Source organism: Plecotus auritus (genome assembly GCF_963455305.1).
Source record: "Plecotus auritus genome assembly, chromosome: 7".
NCBI lineage: Eukaryota > Metazoa > Chordata > Mammalia > Chiroptera > Vespertilionidae > Plecotus > Plecotus auritus.
The window spans coordinates 56,521,103-56,539,848 of NC_137774.1; the positions used below are offsets into that span (position 1 = coordinate 56,521,103).

The following is an 18,746-nucleotide window of genomic DNA, read 5'->3' on the forward strand; positions in this document are numbered from 1 at the left end:
ATAAAATTAAATTAAAAAAAAAAAGCTCAAAAGCAGGGCTGTCAGAGTGGAAAGTCACTCCAGGGTGAGATGCCTGAATGTTGGGGACCATGAGGTGTCCCTGGGGTCATGGACACCCAGGGTGGTCTTAAAGGGTGCTGGCAGGCCCCTGCCTGCCACCATACCAACTGGCGAAGAGGCAGAGTATGAGCAGAAGGTGAACTGGGGCTGTGGGTGTTAGGCTCTTAAGCCAACTTCCAGAGATTGGGAAGTCACACTTAGCAGCTAAGTAGCCGGCCAGTGTGGCTCATTGTTCAGGCAAACAAGGGCCTGGGGAACAGCCGGAAATAGTTGAAGGCCGTTCCAGGGTGAGATGCCCCCATGTTGGGGACAATGCGGAGTCCCGAGGCAGATGGACCCCCATGGCTTTCTTGAAAGAGGGCTGGCGGCCCCCTGCTTGCCGCCCTCTCAACAGGATCGAAGAAGCCTATGAGAAGGTGGTGATCTGGGGTTGTGGATTTTAGGCCTTTAACCCAACTTCCAGCGATTTGGGAAGTCCACCCTCCACCTGAGGAGCCATGAAGCCAGCGAACAAGGAGCGGTGTCTGGAAAACAAGGGGGAGGGCCCAGGTTGCCAAATGGATGTTGGTCAGGGGTGCCAGGGCCTGGGAAATACCGGAAGTGTGCTGTGATGCCTGGGCGGTAGGGGCGGGTGGGTCTGGTGGGCAGCCATACCACTTATTTCATCAGTGGGAGGGGCCAGGTGCCAGCCTGAAGTAGGTCACGTGAGCCAGGACCTCGGGCATACCCGGATGTGGTCACGTGAACCAGGGTAGGTGGGATCAGTTGGGAAGCCAGACCTGTTTACGTCATCAGGGGGAGGGGCCAGGTGTCTGCTGTTAAGTTAGTCATGTGAGCCAAGGGCAATGGGGTCCGCATGCCAGCTAGACCTGATTACATCATCAGGGGGCCGGCCAGGTGGACAGTCAAAAGCGGTGACGTAACCGATGGGTTGGCCTTGCCCTGGTCAACACACGGAAGGGTCTGGTGAGCGAACGCTGGAGACCGGGTCAACAGCTGGAGGTGTTCTAGTGCAGTGGTCGGCAAACTCATTCGTCAACAGAGCCAAATATCAACAGTACAATGATTGAAGTTTCTTTTGAGAGCCAAATTTTTTAAACTTAAACTTCTTCTAATGCCACTTCTTCAAAATAGACTCGCCCAGGCCGTGGTATTTTGTGGAAGAGCCACACTCAAGGGGCCAAAGAGCCGCATGTGGCTCGCGAGCCGCAGTTTGCCGACCACTGTTCTAGTGGATAGGCAGGTGGGCCACCTAATGCGGAGAGGGGTCACAAGGGGTCGCCAAAGCCCCACTTCCCTGTGGTCTGGACCCTGGATGGCACCAAGAAGGTCCATGTCCTCAGGAAAGGGCGTTTGCCCTGAGTGAGGCCGAAAGCTGTCCCTCGGGCGCGCCACCTATTAGTGACACTGGAAGGGACTGGATTTGGCTGCAAGAAGGGAAATGGTTTTCTGGGGCATAACACAACTCTGGGACAGATTTCAAAGCCTGCAGTCAGTTTTGCCTGGGTCGAAGGCCATTCCAGGGTTTGATGCCCCCATGTTGGGGACGATGTGGAGTCCTGAGGCAAATGGACCCGCATGGCTTTCTTGAAAGAGGGCGGTCGGCCCCCTGCTTTTTGCCCTCTTGATGGGATCAGAGGCAGCCTGTGAGAAGATGGTGATCTGGGTCTGTGGGTTTTAGGCCTTTAACCCAACTTCCACCGATTTGGTAAGTCCACCCTCTGCCTAAGGGGCCAAGAAGCCCATGCAGTGTGGCTCAGTTTTCCGGTGAACAAGGAGCGGTGTCTCAAAAACAAGGGGGAGGGCCCAGGTGGCCAACTGGATGTTGCTAAGGGGTGCCAGGGCCTGGGAAATACCCAGAAGTGTCGTGTGATCACTGTGCAGTGCGGGGGTCGGGTGGGCAGCCAGATATCTTTACTTCATCACGGGGAGGGGCCAGGTGCCAGCCTGAAGTTGGTCATGTGAGTCAGGGTCTCGGGCATACCCGGATGTTGTCACATGAGCCAGGGGAGGGGGGGTCCGTTGGGAAGCCAGACCTGTTTAAGTCACCAGCGGAGGGACCAGGTGCCAGCCTGAATTTGGTTACATGAGCCAGGGCCTCAGGCATACCAGGATGTGGTCACGTGAGCCAGGGTCGGTAGGGCAGGGTGGGCAGCCAGACCTGTATATGTAATCAGGGGAAGGGGCCAGGTGCCAGCCAGATGGTGGTCACTTGAGCCAGGACATGGGGCATACCCGGATGTGGTCACGTGAACCAGGGGCGGTACAGTTGGGTGGGCAGCCAGACCTGTTTACCTCATCAGGGGGAGGGGCCAGGTTACCGAACGAAGTTGGTTACGTGAGCCAAGGGCGCTGGGGACCGTTCGCCAGCTGGACCTGGTTACCTCATCAGGGGGCCGGCCAGGTGGACAGCCAGAAGCGGTGACGTAACCGCCGGCGTGGACTTGCCCAGGTCAACACACGGAAGCGTCAGGTGAGCGAACACTTGAGGCCAGGTCAACAGCTGGAGGTGTTCTACTGTATAGGCAGGTGGGGCCACCTAATACGGAGGAGGGTCACAAGGGGTCGCCAATGCCCCACTTCCTGTGGTCCGGACCATGGATGGCACCAAGAAGGTCCATGTCCTTAAGAAAGGGCGTTTGCTGTGACTGAGGCCAAAAGCTGGCCCCCAGGCCGCCCTACCCATTAGTGACAACGGAGGGGACTGTAGTTGGCTGCAAGAAGGGAAAAGATTCTCTGGGGCTTAACACAACTCTGACCTGGATTTCAAAGCCCACGGTTACTTTTGTCTGGGTCAAAGGCCATTCCAGGGCGAGATGCCCCCATGTTGGGGATGATGCGGAGTCCCGAGGCAGATGGACCCCCTGGCTTTCTTGAAAGAGGTCTGGCGGCCCCCTGCTTGCCGCCCTCTAGACGGGATCGGAGGCAGCCTATGAGAAGATGGGGAACTTGGGCTGTGGAGTTTAGGCATTTAACCCAACTTCCAGCGATTTGGGGAGTCCACCCTCCGCCTGAGGGGCAAAGAAGCCTGGACAGTGTGGCTCAGTGCTCAGGCGAACAAGGAGCGGTGTCTGGAAAACAAGGGGGAGGGCCCAGGTGGCCAACTGGATGTTGGTCAGGGGTGTCAGAGCCTGGGAAATACCCGGAAGTGTCCTGTGATCCCTGGGCGGTGGGGGCGAGGGGGGGGGGGTCGGGTCGGCTGCTGGACCTCTTTACCTCATCAGGGGGAGGAACCAGCTGCCAGCCTGAAGTTGGTCAAGTGAGCCAGGGCCTTGGGCACACCCCGGATGTTGTCACGTGAGCCAGAGGAGGTGGGGTCTGTGGGAAGCCGGACCTGCTTATGTCATCAGGGGGAGGGGCCAGGTGCCCGAGAGAAGTTTGTCTCGTGAACCAAGGGCGCTGGGGTCCACTAGCCAGCTGGACCTGGTCACTTCATCAGGGGGCCGGCCCGGTGGAAAGCCAGAAACAGTGACGGAACTGCCGCGGTGGACTTGCCCAGTTGAACACAAAGAAGCGTCATGTGAGCGAACTCTTGGGGCCAGATCAACAGCTGGAGGTGTTCTAGTGGATAGGCAGTTGGGGCCACCTAATGCCAAGGAGGGTCACAAGGGGTCACCAAAACCCCACTTTCCCGTGGTCCGGACCCTGGATGGTACCAAGAAGGTCCATGTCCTCAAGGAAGGGCGTTTGCCATGAGTGAGGTCGAAATCTGTCCCTCAGGCCCCTCCACCCATTAGTGACACTGGAAGGGACTGTAGTTGGTTGCAAGAAGGAAAAAGTTTGTCTGGGGCTTAATGCGACTCTGGCCTGGATTTCAAAGCCCGCGGTCAGTTTTGTCTGGGTTGAAGGCCATTCCAGGGCCAGATGCCCCATGTTGGGGATGATGCGGAGTCCCGAGGCAGATGGACCCCCCTGGCTTTCTTGAAAGAGGGCTGGTGGCCCCCTGCTTGGCGCCCTCTCGATGGGATCGGAGGCAGCCTATGAGAAGATGGGGATCTTGAGCTGTGGGTTTTAGGCATTTACCTAACTTCCAGTGATTTGGGGAGTCCACCCTCCGCCAGAGGGGCAAAGAAGTCCGGGCAGTGTGGCTCAGTGGTCGGGCGAACAAGGAGCGGCGTCTGGAAAACAAGTGGGAGGGCCCAGGTGGCCAACTGGATGTTGGTCAGGGGTTCCAGGGCCTGGGAAATACCCGGAAGTGTCCAGTGAACCCTGGGCGTGTGGGGTCAGTCTGAGGCCAGGTGGACCTGGTGAAGTCATCATGGGAAGAAGCCAGGTGTTAGTCAGAAGTTGGTCATGTGAGTCAGGATTTCTGGCATACCCAGATGTGGTCACGTGAGCCAGGAACTGTGGCGTCTGGTGGCCAGCTGTAACCTGTTATGCCATCAGGTGGAAGGGACTGCTGTCATTCGGATGTAGGGCACGTGAGCCAGGGGCTCTGATTTCTGGTGGCCAGCTGGACCTGGTTACATCATCAGGAGGAGGGGCCAGATGGACAACCACAAACGGTGACATAACCACTGGGGTGGGCTCGCCCAGGGGAACACCCGGAAGTGGTCAGGTTAGCTAGAGCTTGGGGCCCAGTCAACAGCTCTAGGTGGTCTAGTGCATAGGCTAGTGGGGACACCTATTGCTGAGGAGGGTCACAAGGGGTCGCCAAAGCCCCACTTCCCTGTCATCCGGACACTGGATGGCACCAACAAGGTCCATGTCCTCAAGGAAGGGCATTTGCTATAATTGAGGCCGAAAGCTAGCCCTCAGGCCCCCCACCCGTTAGTGACACTGGATGGGCCCAGACTTGGCTGCCAGAAGGGAAATGGTTTTCTGGGGCTTAACAGAATTCTGGCCTAGATTTCAAAGCCCACAGGCAGTTTTGTCTGGGCCGAAGGCGACTCCACATTGAGATTCCCTCATGGTGGGTATGATGCGGAGTCCCGTGGCAGATGGACCCTCATGGCTTTTTTGAATGAGGCCTGGCGGCCCCTTGCTTGCCGCGCTCCACCTGGGATCGGAGGCAGGCTATGAGGAGAAGGTGATCTCAGGCTGTGGGTTTTAGGCCTTTAACCCAACTTCCAGCGAATTGGGAAGTCCACCCTCTGCCTAAGGGGCCAAGAAGCCAGGCCACTGTGACTCAGTGCTTGGGCGAACAAGGTGCGGTGTCTCGAAAACAAGGAGGAGTGTCCAGGTGGCCTGCTGGATGTTGGTCGGCGGTGCCGGGCCTGGGAAATACCTGGAAGTGTCCTGTGATCCCTGAGCGGTGCGGTGGGTCGGTGGCCAGCAGGACCTGGTGATGTTATCCGGGGGCAGGGCCAGGTGCCAGTCGGAAGTTTGTCAAGTTAGCCAGGAGCAGTGGTGTCCTGTGGCCAGCTGGACATGGTTACGTCATCAGGGGGAAGGGCCAGGTGGACAATCAGAAGCCGAGACATAACTGCCGGGGTTTGCTTACCCACGTGAACCCACGCAAGTCATCAGGTGAGCCAGCGCTTTTGGCCCAGTCAACAGCTGGTGGTGGCATAGTGGATAGGCTGGTGTGGCCACCTAATGTGGAGAAGGGTCACAAGAGGTTGCCCAATCCCCACTACCCTGTGGTCCGGACCCTGGATGGCACCAAGAAGGTCCATGTCCTTAAGGAAGGGCATTTGCCGCGTGTGTGGCCGAAAGCTAGCCCTCAGGCCTCACCACCCATTAGTTACACTGGAGGGGCCTGGAGTTGGCTGCCAGAAGGGAAACGGTTTTCTGGGTCTTAACTCAACTCTGGCCAGGATTTCAAAGCCCACAGGCAGTTTTTTTCTGGGTTGAAGGCAACTCCAGGATGAGATTCACCATGGTAGGGACGATTGGGAGTCCTGAGGCGGATGGACCCCTATGGCTGTCTTGAAGGTTGGCTGGCGGTAAACCGCCTTCCCCACCGGGTCGGAGGCTGCCAGTGAGGAGGAGGTGATCTGGGGCTGTGGGTGTTAGGACTTTAATCCAACTTTCAGCGATTGGAGAAGTCCACCCTCCACGTGAGGAGCGAAGAAGCCCAGCCATTGTGTTTCAGTGCTCAGGCGAACATCGGGCAGTGTCTCGAAAACAAGGGGGAGGTTCCAGTTGGCCAGCCGGACATTGGTCAGGTGAGCCAAGGCCTTGGACATATCCGGAAGAGGTTGGGTGGCCCAGGGCACTGGGGGGCAGTGGCGTCAGGTTCCCCGCTGGACGTGGTTATGTCATCAGGGGAGGGGCCTGGTGCCAGTCTTTTTGGTCACGTGAGTCAGGGGCGCTGAGGTATGGTGGCCAGCTGGACTTGGTTACCTTTTCAGGGGTAAGGCCAGGTGGACAGCTGCAAACGGTGACATAATCTCCAGTGTGGGCTCGCCCAGGTCAACACCCAGAAGTGGTCAGTTGAGCTAGCGCTTGGGGCCCGTCAACAGCTCTAGGTGGTCTAGTGGATAGGCTGGTGGGGCCACCTAATGCGGAGAAGGGTCACAAGGGGTCACCAAAGCCCCACTTCCCTGTGGTCCGGACACTGGATGGCACTAGGAAGGTCACTGTCCTCAAGGAAGGGCGTTCCCAGAGAGTGAGGCAGAAAGCCAGACCTAAGGGCCCCGCCACCTGTAAGTGACACTGTAGGGCAAGAAGTTGGCTCCCCCAAGGGAAAGGTTTTTAAGGGGCTTAACAGAACTCTGGCCCAGATTTTAAAGCCCGCAGGCAAGGCTGTCTGTGTTGAAGGCCACTCGAGGGCGAGATGCCCCCATGGTGGGGACGATGGGGAGTCCCAAGACAGATGGACCCCCATGGCTTTTTTGAAGGAGGGCTGGTGGCCCCTTGCTTGCCGCTCTCCCCATGGATTCGGAGGCAGGCTTTGAGAAGAAGGTTATCTGGGGCTGTGGGTTTTAGGCCTTTAACGCAACTTCCAGCAATTTGGGAAGTCCACCCTCCACCTGAGGAGACAAGAAACCCGGCCCGTGTGGATCAGTGCTTGGCGTACAAGGGGCGGTGTCTTGAAAATAAGGGGATGGCCCAGGTGGCCAGATGGATGTTGGTCAGTTGAGCTATGGCCTGGGGCATACGCCAAAGTGGTCCGGTGGCCCATGGCCATGGCAGGGGGGTCAGGTGGCCAGCTGGATCTCGTTATGTAATCAGGGGGAGGGGCCTGGAGCCAGCCGGAAGTTGGTCACATGAGCCAGGGCCTCATGAATACCCGGATGTGGTCATGTGGGCCTGGGGCAGTGGGATACAGTGGCCAGCAAGACCTGGTTACATCATCATGGGGAGAGGCCTGGTACCAGCCGGAAGTTGGTTTGGTGAGCCAGGGCCTCAGGAATACCCAGATGTGGTCACGTGAGCCAGTGGTGGTGGGATCCGGTGGCCAGCTGGACCTGGTTACATCATTAGGGGGAGGGGCCAGGTGGACAGCCTGAAGCGGTGATGTGTGGCTCAGTGCTCAGGTGAACAGGGGGCTGTGTCTTGAAAACAAGACCCTTTAGCATTTCTTGCATTGCTGGTTTGGTGGTGATAAACTCTCTTGTCCTTTTTTGTCTGTGAAGCTCCTGATTTCCCCCTCAATTTTGATTGATATCCTTGCTGGGTACAGTATTCTTGGATTCAGACCCTTCCTTTGCATGACTTTGTATATTTCATTCCATTCCTTTCTGGCCTGATGTGTTTCTGTTGAGAAATCAATTGCTAGTCTGATGAGGGATCCTTTCTGTCTCTCTCTGGCGCTTTTAATATTCTTACTTTCTCGTTGGTGTTTGCCAATCCTATATAATAAAAGCCTAATATGCTAAGTGTTCGGTCGTTCAGTCGGCCATTCAACCAATCAAAGCGTAGTTTGCTAATGATATGCTAAGGCCACTCAACCGCTTACTATGACATGCACTGACCACCAGGGGGCAGACAGCAGATGGTCAACCAGTCACTATGACATGCACTGACCACCAGGGGGCAGATGCTTTGACCGGTAGGTTAGCTTGCTGCTGGGTCTGGCTGATCGGGACCGAGAAAGACAGGCCGGACATGCTCTGAAGCCTTCCCACAGTCTCTCTTCAGCTGGCCCACATACCGTGTCTCTCACCGACCCCGATTGTGCACCAGTGGGGTCCCTCGGCCTGGCATGGGCCCTCTCACAATCCAGGACCCCTTGGGGGATATTGGAGAGCTGGATTCAGCCCAACGGCAGAATGACCAGTTGCTATGACACATAATGACCACGAGGGGACAGATTCTCAACGTGGAAGGTGCCCCTGGTAATCAGTGCACTCCCACAAGGGTAGCACCACTCAGCCAGTAGCCGGGCTCAAGGCTGGTGAACACAGCGGCCGTGGCAGGAGCCTCTCTTGCCTCCATGGCAGTGCTAAGTATGTCCGACTGCCATCAGTTGGACATTCTCGGAGAGCTCCGGGACTGCGAGAGGGCACAGGCTGGGCTGAGGGACTCCCCACACACACCCCCACTGCACGAATTTCATGCACCAGGCCTCTAGTTTAATTATAATGTGCCTTGGCATCGGTCTTTGGGGTTCATTTTGTTTAGGACTCTGTGAGCTTCTTGGATTTGTGTGAGTTTTTTTCCTCCCTATATCAGGGAACTTTTCTGTCATTATTTCTTCAAACAGGTTTTCTATTCCTTGCTCAGTTTCCTCTCCTTCTGGCACCCCTATTATGTGGATGTTGTTTTGTTTCATGTTGTCCCAAAGTTCCCTTAGGCTCTCCTCATGTTTTTTAAGTTTGTTTTTTTTTCTGGATTCTGCTGTGCTTGGGAATTTTTTTCTACCTTGTCTTCTAGCTCACAGATGCAGTCCTCTGCTTCTTCTAGTCTACTCTTGATGCTTTCTATTGAGTTCTTTATAGCAGCTATGTCATTTTTCATTTCTTCTTGGTTCTTCTTCATTTCCTCATGGTTCTTACACATATTGTTGAATTTGTCTTCCATTCTTTTCAGCGACCTTATAACCATTTCTCTGAATTCTTTCTGACATATTGCTTGCCTCCATTTTGATTACTTCCTTTTGTGGTGATGCCTCCTTTTCTTTCATATGCAGGCTGTTTCTTTGACTCCCCATGATCTCTCTTCTCCGGGTGTCTGGTTATGTAGCTCTCTCTCTCCTTTTCCTGGCGAAATCTGACCTCCCAAAGGGACTTTTCATATTGCATTTTATATATATAGATAGTAATAGAGGTGTAATATAAAAATTTTAGTAACTTTTATAGTAGGTAACAACTAAGTTTCCTTGAATAGCCATGTGGGGAGGGAGAAAGGGTCCCACCAACTTCTTGTTTTCATGGTTTATAAAGGCTGTAGTTCCTGTGTCCTGATATCCCCTCTGATTGGTCAATATTCCCTTTAGAATTGGTTACTATAGTGATTCCCGAGGCCCTCCACCCTCATTGTGCTCCTATTCCTTCTGGGCTTTCTTACTTCTTCTTTATTTTGTATATATAGACCTCTTTTGGCTATTTCTAGTTCCCTTGTCTTATGGAAATACACCTGTTGCTGCTCCCTTGTCTTGTGAAAATGTATCTGCACCTGGCTTCCTTGTGTTATGGAAATGTACCTTCTCCCTGTCCGTAGCCCTGTTTTGTTTTTTTTTTTTCCCATGGACCCCAATTCTAAAAATTCCCTAAACCTGCCAATGTTCCACTAATATTCCTGTTTCAGTCGACCCCTCTGATTAGGAAACTCCAACTGCCATTGCGGATAGGGGGCGCCACATATTTCTGGCTGCTTCCTGCTGGCAAAGGGATCATAGTTTGGGGCAGCAGTCGGGGTCCCATCGAAAGTGGGTGGTCTAAGGGTCCACAGAAGATGGATGTGGCGGCTGTCATTTGCTGTTCCATGCGGAGGATCAGGAGTAGCTTTAGGGCTTCTGAATGGAAGGATATGAAACATACCAAAGATTAAACAGGCAATGGTTAAAGATAATTAATTAAAAAAAACCACACAGTATAAACCAAGGTCTGTGAAAGGGAGTTAGCTAATATATCTTTAATTGGTGCCCAGACTTCTGGGGCAAGAGCCTATGAGGCATTTTTTAGCTAAGCTGTTTGCAGCAAGGGGTGTTATTCATGGCACAGACTTTGCCCTGCTGAATCATGGGCTTCTCTGTGAATAAAAATCTGTAGTGTCTTGAGAAGTGATTCTGGCCTGGTTGGTGGTAGTGGCAGTATAAGTTGTCCTATAGACTAAGATTTAACACATTTTACTCTGAAAGAGATGTGGGAGATAAATATCTAATTGAGATTATTCAACCCTGAATTGGGCTGCTTATAATATACTTAGTAGTTAGGGATTTGGGGAGCCAGTGTGGCTAAAAAATTTGCTACATTAGGCGTTGTATTGCGAATCAGTGAGCTGAACAAGATGCCTTAATGAGCCAATTAGTTAGGAGTCATCTTTATTGTGTGCAGGTTCAGAGAAGATTACCTCTGTCAAATTATAAACAAACATAGGAGGGAAATTTCCCTTTTTATATCGTTCTAGTTCTTTGTATAAGTTATTTTTGTAGACAGCTTGTAACCTTGAGTACATATCATATCTAGCAAACACCTGTCATATCTATACAGACAACTTGTAACCTTGAGTATCTTATCATATCTATACAGACACCTGTAACCTTGAGTATCATTTCATATCTATACAGGCACCTGGCATCAATATCAGCAAATCAGTTAGATGTCTAGCTTGCAAGGTCAGACAATGAAGTTTATCTTTTCTATTCAAGCTAAACACAAAGTTATTTTACAGTCTAAAAATAACAGAGTTGACCTACAGAATACGAGACTAAGAATAACAGAGTAGTTCTAGGAATCACTGCCTTATTTACTAGTTATAAGTCCTGAACTAGTCCTCCGTCTCTATTAGGCTCTTGTACCCCTAAGATGGGGGTATTGTAAGGACGATGACAAGGTTTCAATAAACCTTGGGCTTCTAAAACAGATGACTTATTAGAATATTGAGTCCTTCTAGAGCCTCAGGGTTGAGAGGACATTGTTTCTGATGTGAATATGAGGCTTTTTACAGGATCAGAAAGGCTTGGGAATGGAACAGCTTATCCCAGCTATGACCTAAAGGCTGAGAAAAAGATCTCTTTCTTGGCTTCCCAGACATGCCTATAACAGCTACAGCCTCTGAGGATGATTTACCAGGGCTTGGGAGGAGTACAGAGAAGGTGGCTTCAGCATCGGGGAGGAAATTAATTTCCTTGCCCTCCACTGTCAGGCTCACCTGGGGCTCCTGGGGGGAGATGGCAGTCCTCTGAGGAGCCGGGTTGGAATACCCCGGGCCCTGTCAGTCCTATTGGGCAAGCTAGGTTGCCATAGGCACCTTGCTCTTCCATTTCCTGGGAGGTTTACTATGTCCTCATCCATGCCTTCCACTTCTGCCCCCTTCCTCTACCTAAAGTTTTCTTGTGACTGCCTGTGCCAGCTAATGGTCTTTACTTATATGGACCATAGGCTGTTCTTGTAAGACCCTCCTTCAGTTATTATTTGTAATATTCTTTCATTGAATACTATTGCATGCCATGTTGATCTGAGCCAGTGCTTGTTGCTCACCTCTGTGGTCCTTCATTAACACTCTGGAGATTCAGGTTTTATATACTTGTACAATACATGGTACAAAGATAACCCTGTTTTTTTTTTTCACATGATGAACATGCAAGATGACCTCAGAGAAGGCTTGGGACTTCTTAGCGGCAACTGGGGGAAGTTATGACATAAGTGCTGTGTTGAATCTGCACGTGACCAACAGTGTTTAGCTGCAGGAGCCATTGGCCACAGCTCATTTGTACATCTTCTTTCCCATACTTGATTCTTTGCTGACTTGTCATTTAACCTGCCTGTTGGCTACCTTCTCATTTTGGGGCCTTTTTATATCACCTGTTCCTCTGCACTGCTCTCTCTGCAATATTCTACAACATTGTCCTGCACATGTGTTATGAGGTGCACATACACGTGTAAATAGTCCTCAAACACCAGAGACTCTTTTATAGTTTTTACATAGAATAAGACATAACCAACCTTCTGAACAGCTTGCCGGTTTCACCAAAAGAGAAACACTGCTGGACACAGTTAGCAGAAGAATGAGCTTTACATCCTGATTTTCTTCCATGTTGTACTTGCCATGTCTGGGTCATATTTCTGGTGCTGTCTTTTCCAGTTTGTTATCTTCAGATGCCCAGAATTTGAGAGCAACCTCTTATTACTATTTCCTGCAGATCTCTTATTTTTGGTCAATTGCATAGAACCAATGTATTATGTGGAATACACTTTTGTATTAGAACTTCCCTCACACCGCAGTCAACATTTATTTCCTCTCCATTCTCTGTTATTAAGCTGTTATCATAAAATGGAATATACAGTGGAACCTATTGAATAGAGTGTATCTGTAGAAGAAGAGTCACAGGTCAGGGCTTCTAAGACAGCTCCACCAACATAGCAGTCCCTTCTGTGTACTTGATGTTTCCCAGTGTTAAAAGATATTCTCCATCTGACTAAGTTACCAGCAGCATTCTTTTTGCAGAAAGACTTCTTCAGTGATGCATGTGTGAGAGACTTCTCTTTGAGTGCAAATCCTCACAAGCAACAGTGGGGTGCTAGTGAAGAGGAACCCTGGGGGGAAAAATGTGGACAGGGCTTCATTTGAGTCCAAGATAATCTTGTATTTATCCTGAGTGTCTTCAACTGGAAGAGAGGTAGGGAAAGATTTCCCAGCCACCTCATATCATGTGCAGCACCAGGCAACTTTTAACAATGAGGATCCACACAATGGCAGTGAGATTTCACGGGAATTTATTGGCTGAAATTGTTTGCACCAGAGTGGGAAATGTGAAAATGGTGCCAGGCAGAAACAGAAAGTTGTCCAACATCAGGGTGTCTGCTCTAGAGAAGTGAATTATGAGTGTAACAAAAGTGGGAAATCTTTTAGACAAATCTTTAACGTCAGTGAGAATTCATACTGGAGAAATGCCCTATGAGTGGACTGGTTGTGGGAATATCTTTAGTGAGAGCAATGCACTCATTAAACACCAGATAATTCAACTGGAGAAGAGCCATATGAGTATAGTGATTTAGGGAAGGCCTTCACTCAAAGATCTACCCTCATTCAATACCACAGAGTTCACACTGGAGAAAAGTGTTATGAGTGTAGTAAATGTGGCAAGTCGTTCAGTCGAAGGTCTCACCTCATGTGAACACTGCAGAGTTCACACAGAAGAGAAGCAGTATGAGTGTAGTGATTGTGGGAAATCCTTCAGTCTATGATCCACCCTCATTACACACCACAGAGTTCACACAGGAGAGAAGCGATATGAGTGTAGTGATTGTTAGAAGCCCTTCAGGTGATGGTATTCCCTAATTCAACACCATAAAGTTAACACTGGAGAGCAGCCATATTAGTGTACTTATTGTTTTAAGTCATTTAGACAAAGATATAGCCTCACAAAACACAAGAGACTACACATTGTAGAGAAGCCATATGAATGTACTGAATGTAGAACGTCCTTCAGTTGAAGGTTCCAATTCACTCAACACCTCAGAGTTCACACTGGCGAAAAACCATTTAAATTGTGTATGTGCGAAATCTTTTAAGTGCAATAATCACCCCCTTGACCACAAGAGAGTTCACATTAGAGAAAATCTGTCTGAGAGTAGTAATTATGGGAAGTCCTTCAGGCAAAACTCTTAGCTCATGGAAGACCATGGAGGTCACAATGGGGAAAAATCTCTAGAGTGTAGTGAATGTGGGAAAACTTTTAGTTGCAAATATAGCCTGGTTACACACCCAAGAGTTCACACTGGAGAAAAGCCTTAAATGTGCAGGGAATGTTTTCTTTTTCTCACTTGGAATAACAACACTGAAGGAGACTCTTTGGGACCCATTTACCTGAATTTAACCTCCTTTTAATGGATCATACACTTCTAGTTTCCTCATAAGTTTCAGTTATAAGTGTGATTTTAAGGAGCTGAATTGGTCACCCAGAAGAGGAGTCCTGTGTTGTTCTTCTGCTAACTATATGAATTATATTCTCTGTTCACGGTATGAATTAGATAATTCTCAGCAATGTTTAGGGGAATTCTTCCCCACATACTGTAAAGGAACCATGAGCCATGTAGGAAATTTTATACGGTGGTCATTTGTTTTAAGACTCTGAGGTATAAATCGAGCCAGCATTAGGACATAAACATTGTATTAATAGTGAGTGGCAAAGATTGTAGTGAATTAGATGAAAAGTGCCTCTTCTGAACATTATCCAGAAATGATCAAAGGGCTGTGGCTTGTGATATATTTGTACAGACATTCTCGAAACCTCCATAGCTGTTTCCTCTGGCTGAAGTCATTGACCGAAAAAATCATCTAACAGTTTACTGGATTCCCCTGGCCCATTTAGGGTGTTCACCTCAATGTTTCCTCAACAGGCAAGACCTCAAAGCTAGAGGGAGGAGTACACTGTAATCAGTCTCGGATGTGTGTTTTGGAACCAGTCTGCATTCCTGTTGATTTGATTCTGATGGCAATAGTCTTCACTTCCTTCCAATATTTTCTGCCCCGGAGATAAGGCTGATCATCCAAAGAAATTAGGAGAGATGGTAGAACCCATATCAGGTCACTATTTTAATTTACTAACAAGGGGGGTTATCTAGGTTTTTATTTAAAAGTGCTTTTTAAGGCTTTATTTAGGTAGATTTATAATTGACATGTAACAAAATCTATTCTTCTAATGTACTATTTGTTGAGATTGGACATACAGATAAAGCTATAAAACAGTCTCATGTAAAATAAGCTTATCTCTCACCCACATACAGGTTAGGGTAGCAGTTGCTTTACAGATGTGAATATGCAAAACACTGAGTTTATTCTCTTTTTAAAAAAATAAATATCTTATATATTTTTTAAGTTTTTTAAATATTTTGTTGACTTTTTAGGAAGAGAGGAAGGGAGAGAGAGAGAAATGGTGATATGAGAAAGAAACATTGAACTGCTACCTCTTGCATGCCACCTCCAAAGCATCCAGGCAGGCATATGGCCTGACCTAGAAAGAAACCATTGACCTTTCAGAGCAGGGGATGTTGCTCAACCAACTGAGGCACACTGGCCAGAGAAGAGTTAATGCTTTTATTTTTATTTTTAATTATTGAATTAATATCCATACAACAATTCTAAACCTACTTTTGCCACACCCTATATTTATCTCCTGCCCTTTCAAAATCTCTCTTTCTGCCTTCACCTGCCCTAAATGCAGTCATTGATTTCCCTTCTTTTACAAGATTAATATATATATATATATATATATATATATATATATATATATATGACCTTGTGCACGAAATTTGAGCATGGGAGGTGGTCCCTCAGCCTGGCCTGCACCCTCTCCAATCCAGGACCCCTCGGGGGATGTCCTACTGCCAGTTTAGTATATCTGGCTCCTAACCGCTTGCCTGCCTGTTGGCCTGATCGCCCCCTAACCGCTCCACTGCCAGCCTGTAGGCCCTCAACTGCCCTCCCCTGCCTCCCTGATCACCCCTAACCATCTCTGCCTCAGCTCCCACCACTGGGGCTTTGTCCAGAAGGAAGTCTAATGTCCAGTCACCCGGACTAATTAGCATATACCCTTTTATTAGTATAGATATATATATATATAAGGCTGAGCAACTGTCCAACTCAGTGGTCGGCAAACTCATTAGTCAACAGAGCCAAATATCAACCTTACAATGATTGAAATTTCTTTTGAGAGCCAAATTTTTTAAACTTAAACTTCTTTTAACGCCACTTCTTCAAAATAGACTTGCCTAGTCCTTGGTATTTTGTGGAAGAGCCACACTCAAGGGGCCAAAGAGCCGCATGTGGCTCGCGAGCCGCAGCTTGCCCTCCACAGGTCCAACTGACTGATCGGTAGGTATGATGTGCACTGACCACCAGGGGCAGACACTCTATGCAGGAACTGTTGAGTGACCTCAACTTTGCAGAATGCCTTCAGGGGATGTCAGAGAGCTGGTTTCAACCTGATCTCCACAGGCCAGGCTGAGGGACCCCACCTATGCCAGAGGGATCCCACTCACTCCACAGACCCCTTCGAGCCACGGTGCCAGCCCAGGTGCAGCTGGCTGGGAAGGGACCAAGGGAGGTTGGCCCCAGGGCATGTCCAGCCCATCTCACCCAGTCCTGCCCTGCTAGCCACTTTCTAATTAATTTCTTTTCAATGTGCACGAATCTGTGCACTGGGCCACTAGAATTTTTGATAATTTTGTAAGCACTATAAGTTGTGTACTCTTTAACAAATACCGGTTTCCTTCATGCTACACAGGTATTTTGAGATTGAACACTAATGATTATGTAAATTTTTAATTATTTTTTATTCCTGAGTATTATTGTGTTCTATGGGTAATAACTTTATCTATGATCTGTCTATGGTTTTTGTTATTTCCAGGTTTGGGGTATTATAAATAAATTTTCTGGGAAGAGTGGGTTTAGTTCTGTATATAGATGTATATTTTACTTATGTAATTGTTTCAGTATAGGTGAGTGTTTTACTTTTTAAGACATGCAGAACTGTGATCTAAAATGGTTGTTCCCTTTTCCTTCCCAGCCACCCACAGTAATGAAAATTCTAGTTTTTCTAAAACCTTGTCAGCACATGCGATATTTTATATATATAAAAATTAATATCCATACAACAATTCTAAACCTACTTTTGCCACACCCTATATTTATCTCCTGCCCTTTCATAATCTCTCTTTCTGCCTTCACCTGCCCTAAATGCAGTCATTGATTTCCCTTCTTTTTCAAGATTAGTATAGAAATATATATATGACCTTGTGCATGAAATTTGAGCATGGGAGGGGGTCCCTAGCCTGGCCTGCACCCTCTCCAATCAATAAATGAGTATATATATATTAATAAATGAGTATATATATATATATATATATATATATATATATATATACTCATTTATTTTTAACCATTTCCTTCGTATTTGGTTTGAATTCAGCAATTCATTCATTCACTGTGTACGTGAGGTCACTTGGATCTGCAAGCCACTGATTTGCTGTTTCAGGTCAGAATTTTCATTTTTCTCTTTCTCTGCATTTTCAATACTCACAATGTGTTGTTCAAGTTTTAACCTAACACTTTGAAGTTCTCTTCTGGCCGACTCTTCTGCCATCTGTGAAGCCCGCCATTTCTGTTCACACTCATCTTTTTCAGACTGCCTCCACAAAGCATATTCCACTTTCATTTTCTCTAAGTCCACCAATCTGTTCTCAAGTTCAAGCTGTTCATCTTGTAATACCACAAGTTTTTGTTAACCTTCTTCCTTGGCAGCTTGTACTTTACATAATAATTCATGATCCTTATCTGCTAAGAGCACTTCAACAGCTGACTTGAGAATTTCATTGTCTGACTGTAACCCGTTCACTTTGCATCTTATTTCTTTCCCTTTCTAGATCACTCTTTAGCTCCTGCTGCTTCCAGTTTGATGTCTGTTATTTCTAATTTGTTTGTTTAAGTTCCTTTACGGGTCAATGCATTTATTTCCCGTTCAGCTTTATGTAATTTACTGATTAAAACAGTATTTTGTTCATTGCTTGATTGTAGCTCTTTTTCCAAGCATTCAGCCTGCAGTTTGACTGTTTTTCAGCCTCCAGGGATCTGATTGCTGCTTGCATCTCAACTATTGCACGTGAATTCTTTGGACATTTTCTATCTGAGCTCTAGAATTCTCTTTTACAGCACTTAATTCGGCTGCTTCAGCCTCTAACTCTTTTAATTTCTGAACCAAATGGACATTTTCTTGAATAAGTTGCTCCACTCATATGCTATCTCTTGTGGGATCAAGACTAAGCAGCTGATTATGTAGTTTTTCTTTATCTTTCTCCAGTATTGATTGCAATCTCTGATTCATATTTTTCTTTTTTCTTTTAAAACACATGCAAATTCTTCTTTCTGGTGTTTGAACTCTGATTTGAGAAGTTTATTATATTCAGCTCTATACCTTTCAACTTCTTCATCCAGATTCCTAAAACACTCTCTCATTTAGTTTCTAATTCTCATTGTATTTGGGCTCTGAACAATTCCAAGCTTTGTGGAGTTAATACCTGCAGCTTTATTTCTTCTAAGTCTTTAGTTTTCTCTAATAATTCCTCTCTTAGTTCTTCAAAAAGCAGCTGGAATTTTTCCTGGTTAGTTTGCTTTTCATTTAGCAGGCACTTGAGTTTATTTTGTGACGTTGTGTACTCATCTTTCAACCTGTTGTGTTCAGTTCTCATAGTGACAGTTTTATGATGTTCACATCGTTATCTTTCATCAATTAACATTGCTTGTAACACAGGGTCAGAATCTGTCAGCCCACTGTCTCCACCAGGAGGACAAGTGGTGGGAAGAGTGTTCATATTGGTGAGTAAGCTGACAAGCATGTGAAAATAAGTTCTGGTTTTCTTATTGTCTTCATTTTCTTTCCAAGATTATTTTCCACTTCCTTCTTGCTAAGATAAGATCTTGGGAGGCCAAACTACACCAGACTCACACACAGCCTTGCAAGGTGCAGACACAAAACTAGCACCGCCCTGATCCTCTGCAGTGGGGCTGCCTTTTCAGGGGTGCAGGGCCAGCCCTGTACCTCCTCAGGTGGGGAAACAACCTCAGCCCATTGCACTCAGCCCCTCCAGCCCTAGGGGTGACCTGGGTTGCTAGATCCTGGCGCTAGGGAAGCAGGA

General features: G+C 48.0%; 1 pseudogene across 1 annotated transcript; it reads right to left on the reverse strand.

Moving 5' to 3' along the window:
* Positions 1-5,552: 5,552 nt before the first annotated feature.
* On the reverse strand, positions 5,553-18,422 carry LOC308252627 (centrosomal protein of 83 kDa-like; annotated as a pseudogene). The gene is made up of 3 exons: positions 18,129-18,422; positions 16,995-17,926; positions 5,553-5,595 (listed from the first exon to the last, which is right to left on the reverse strand). The product of its transcript is annotated as a centrosomal protein of 83 kDa-like (transcript).
* Between the last annotated feature and the right edge of the window lie 324 nt (positions 18,423-18,746).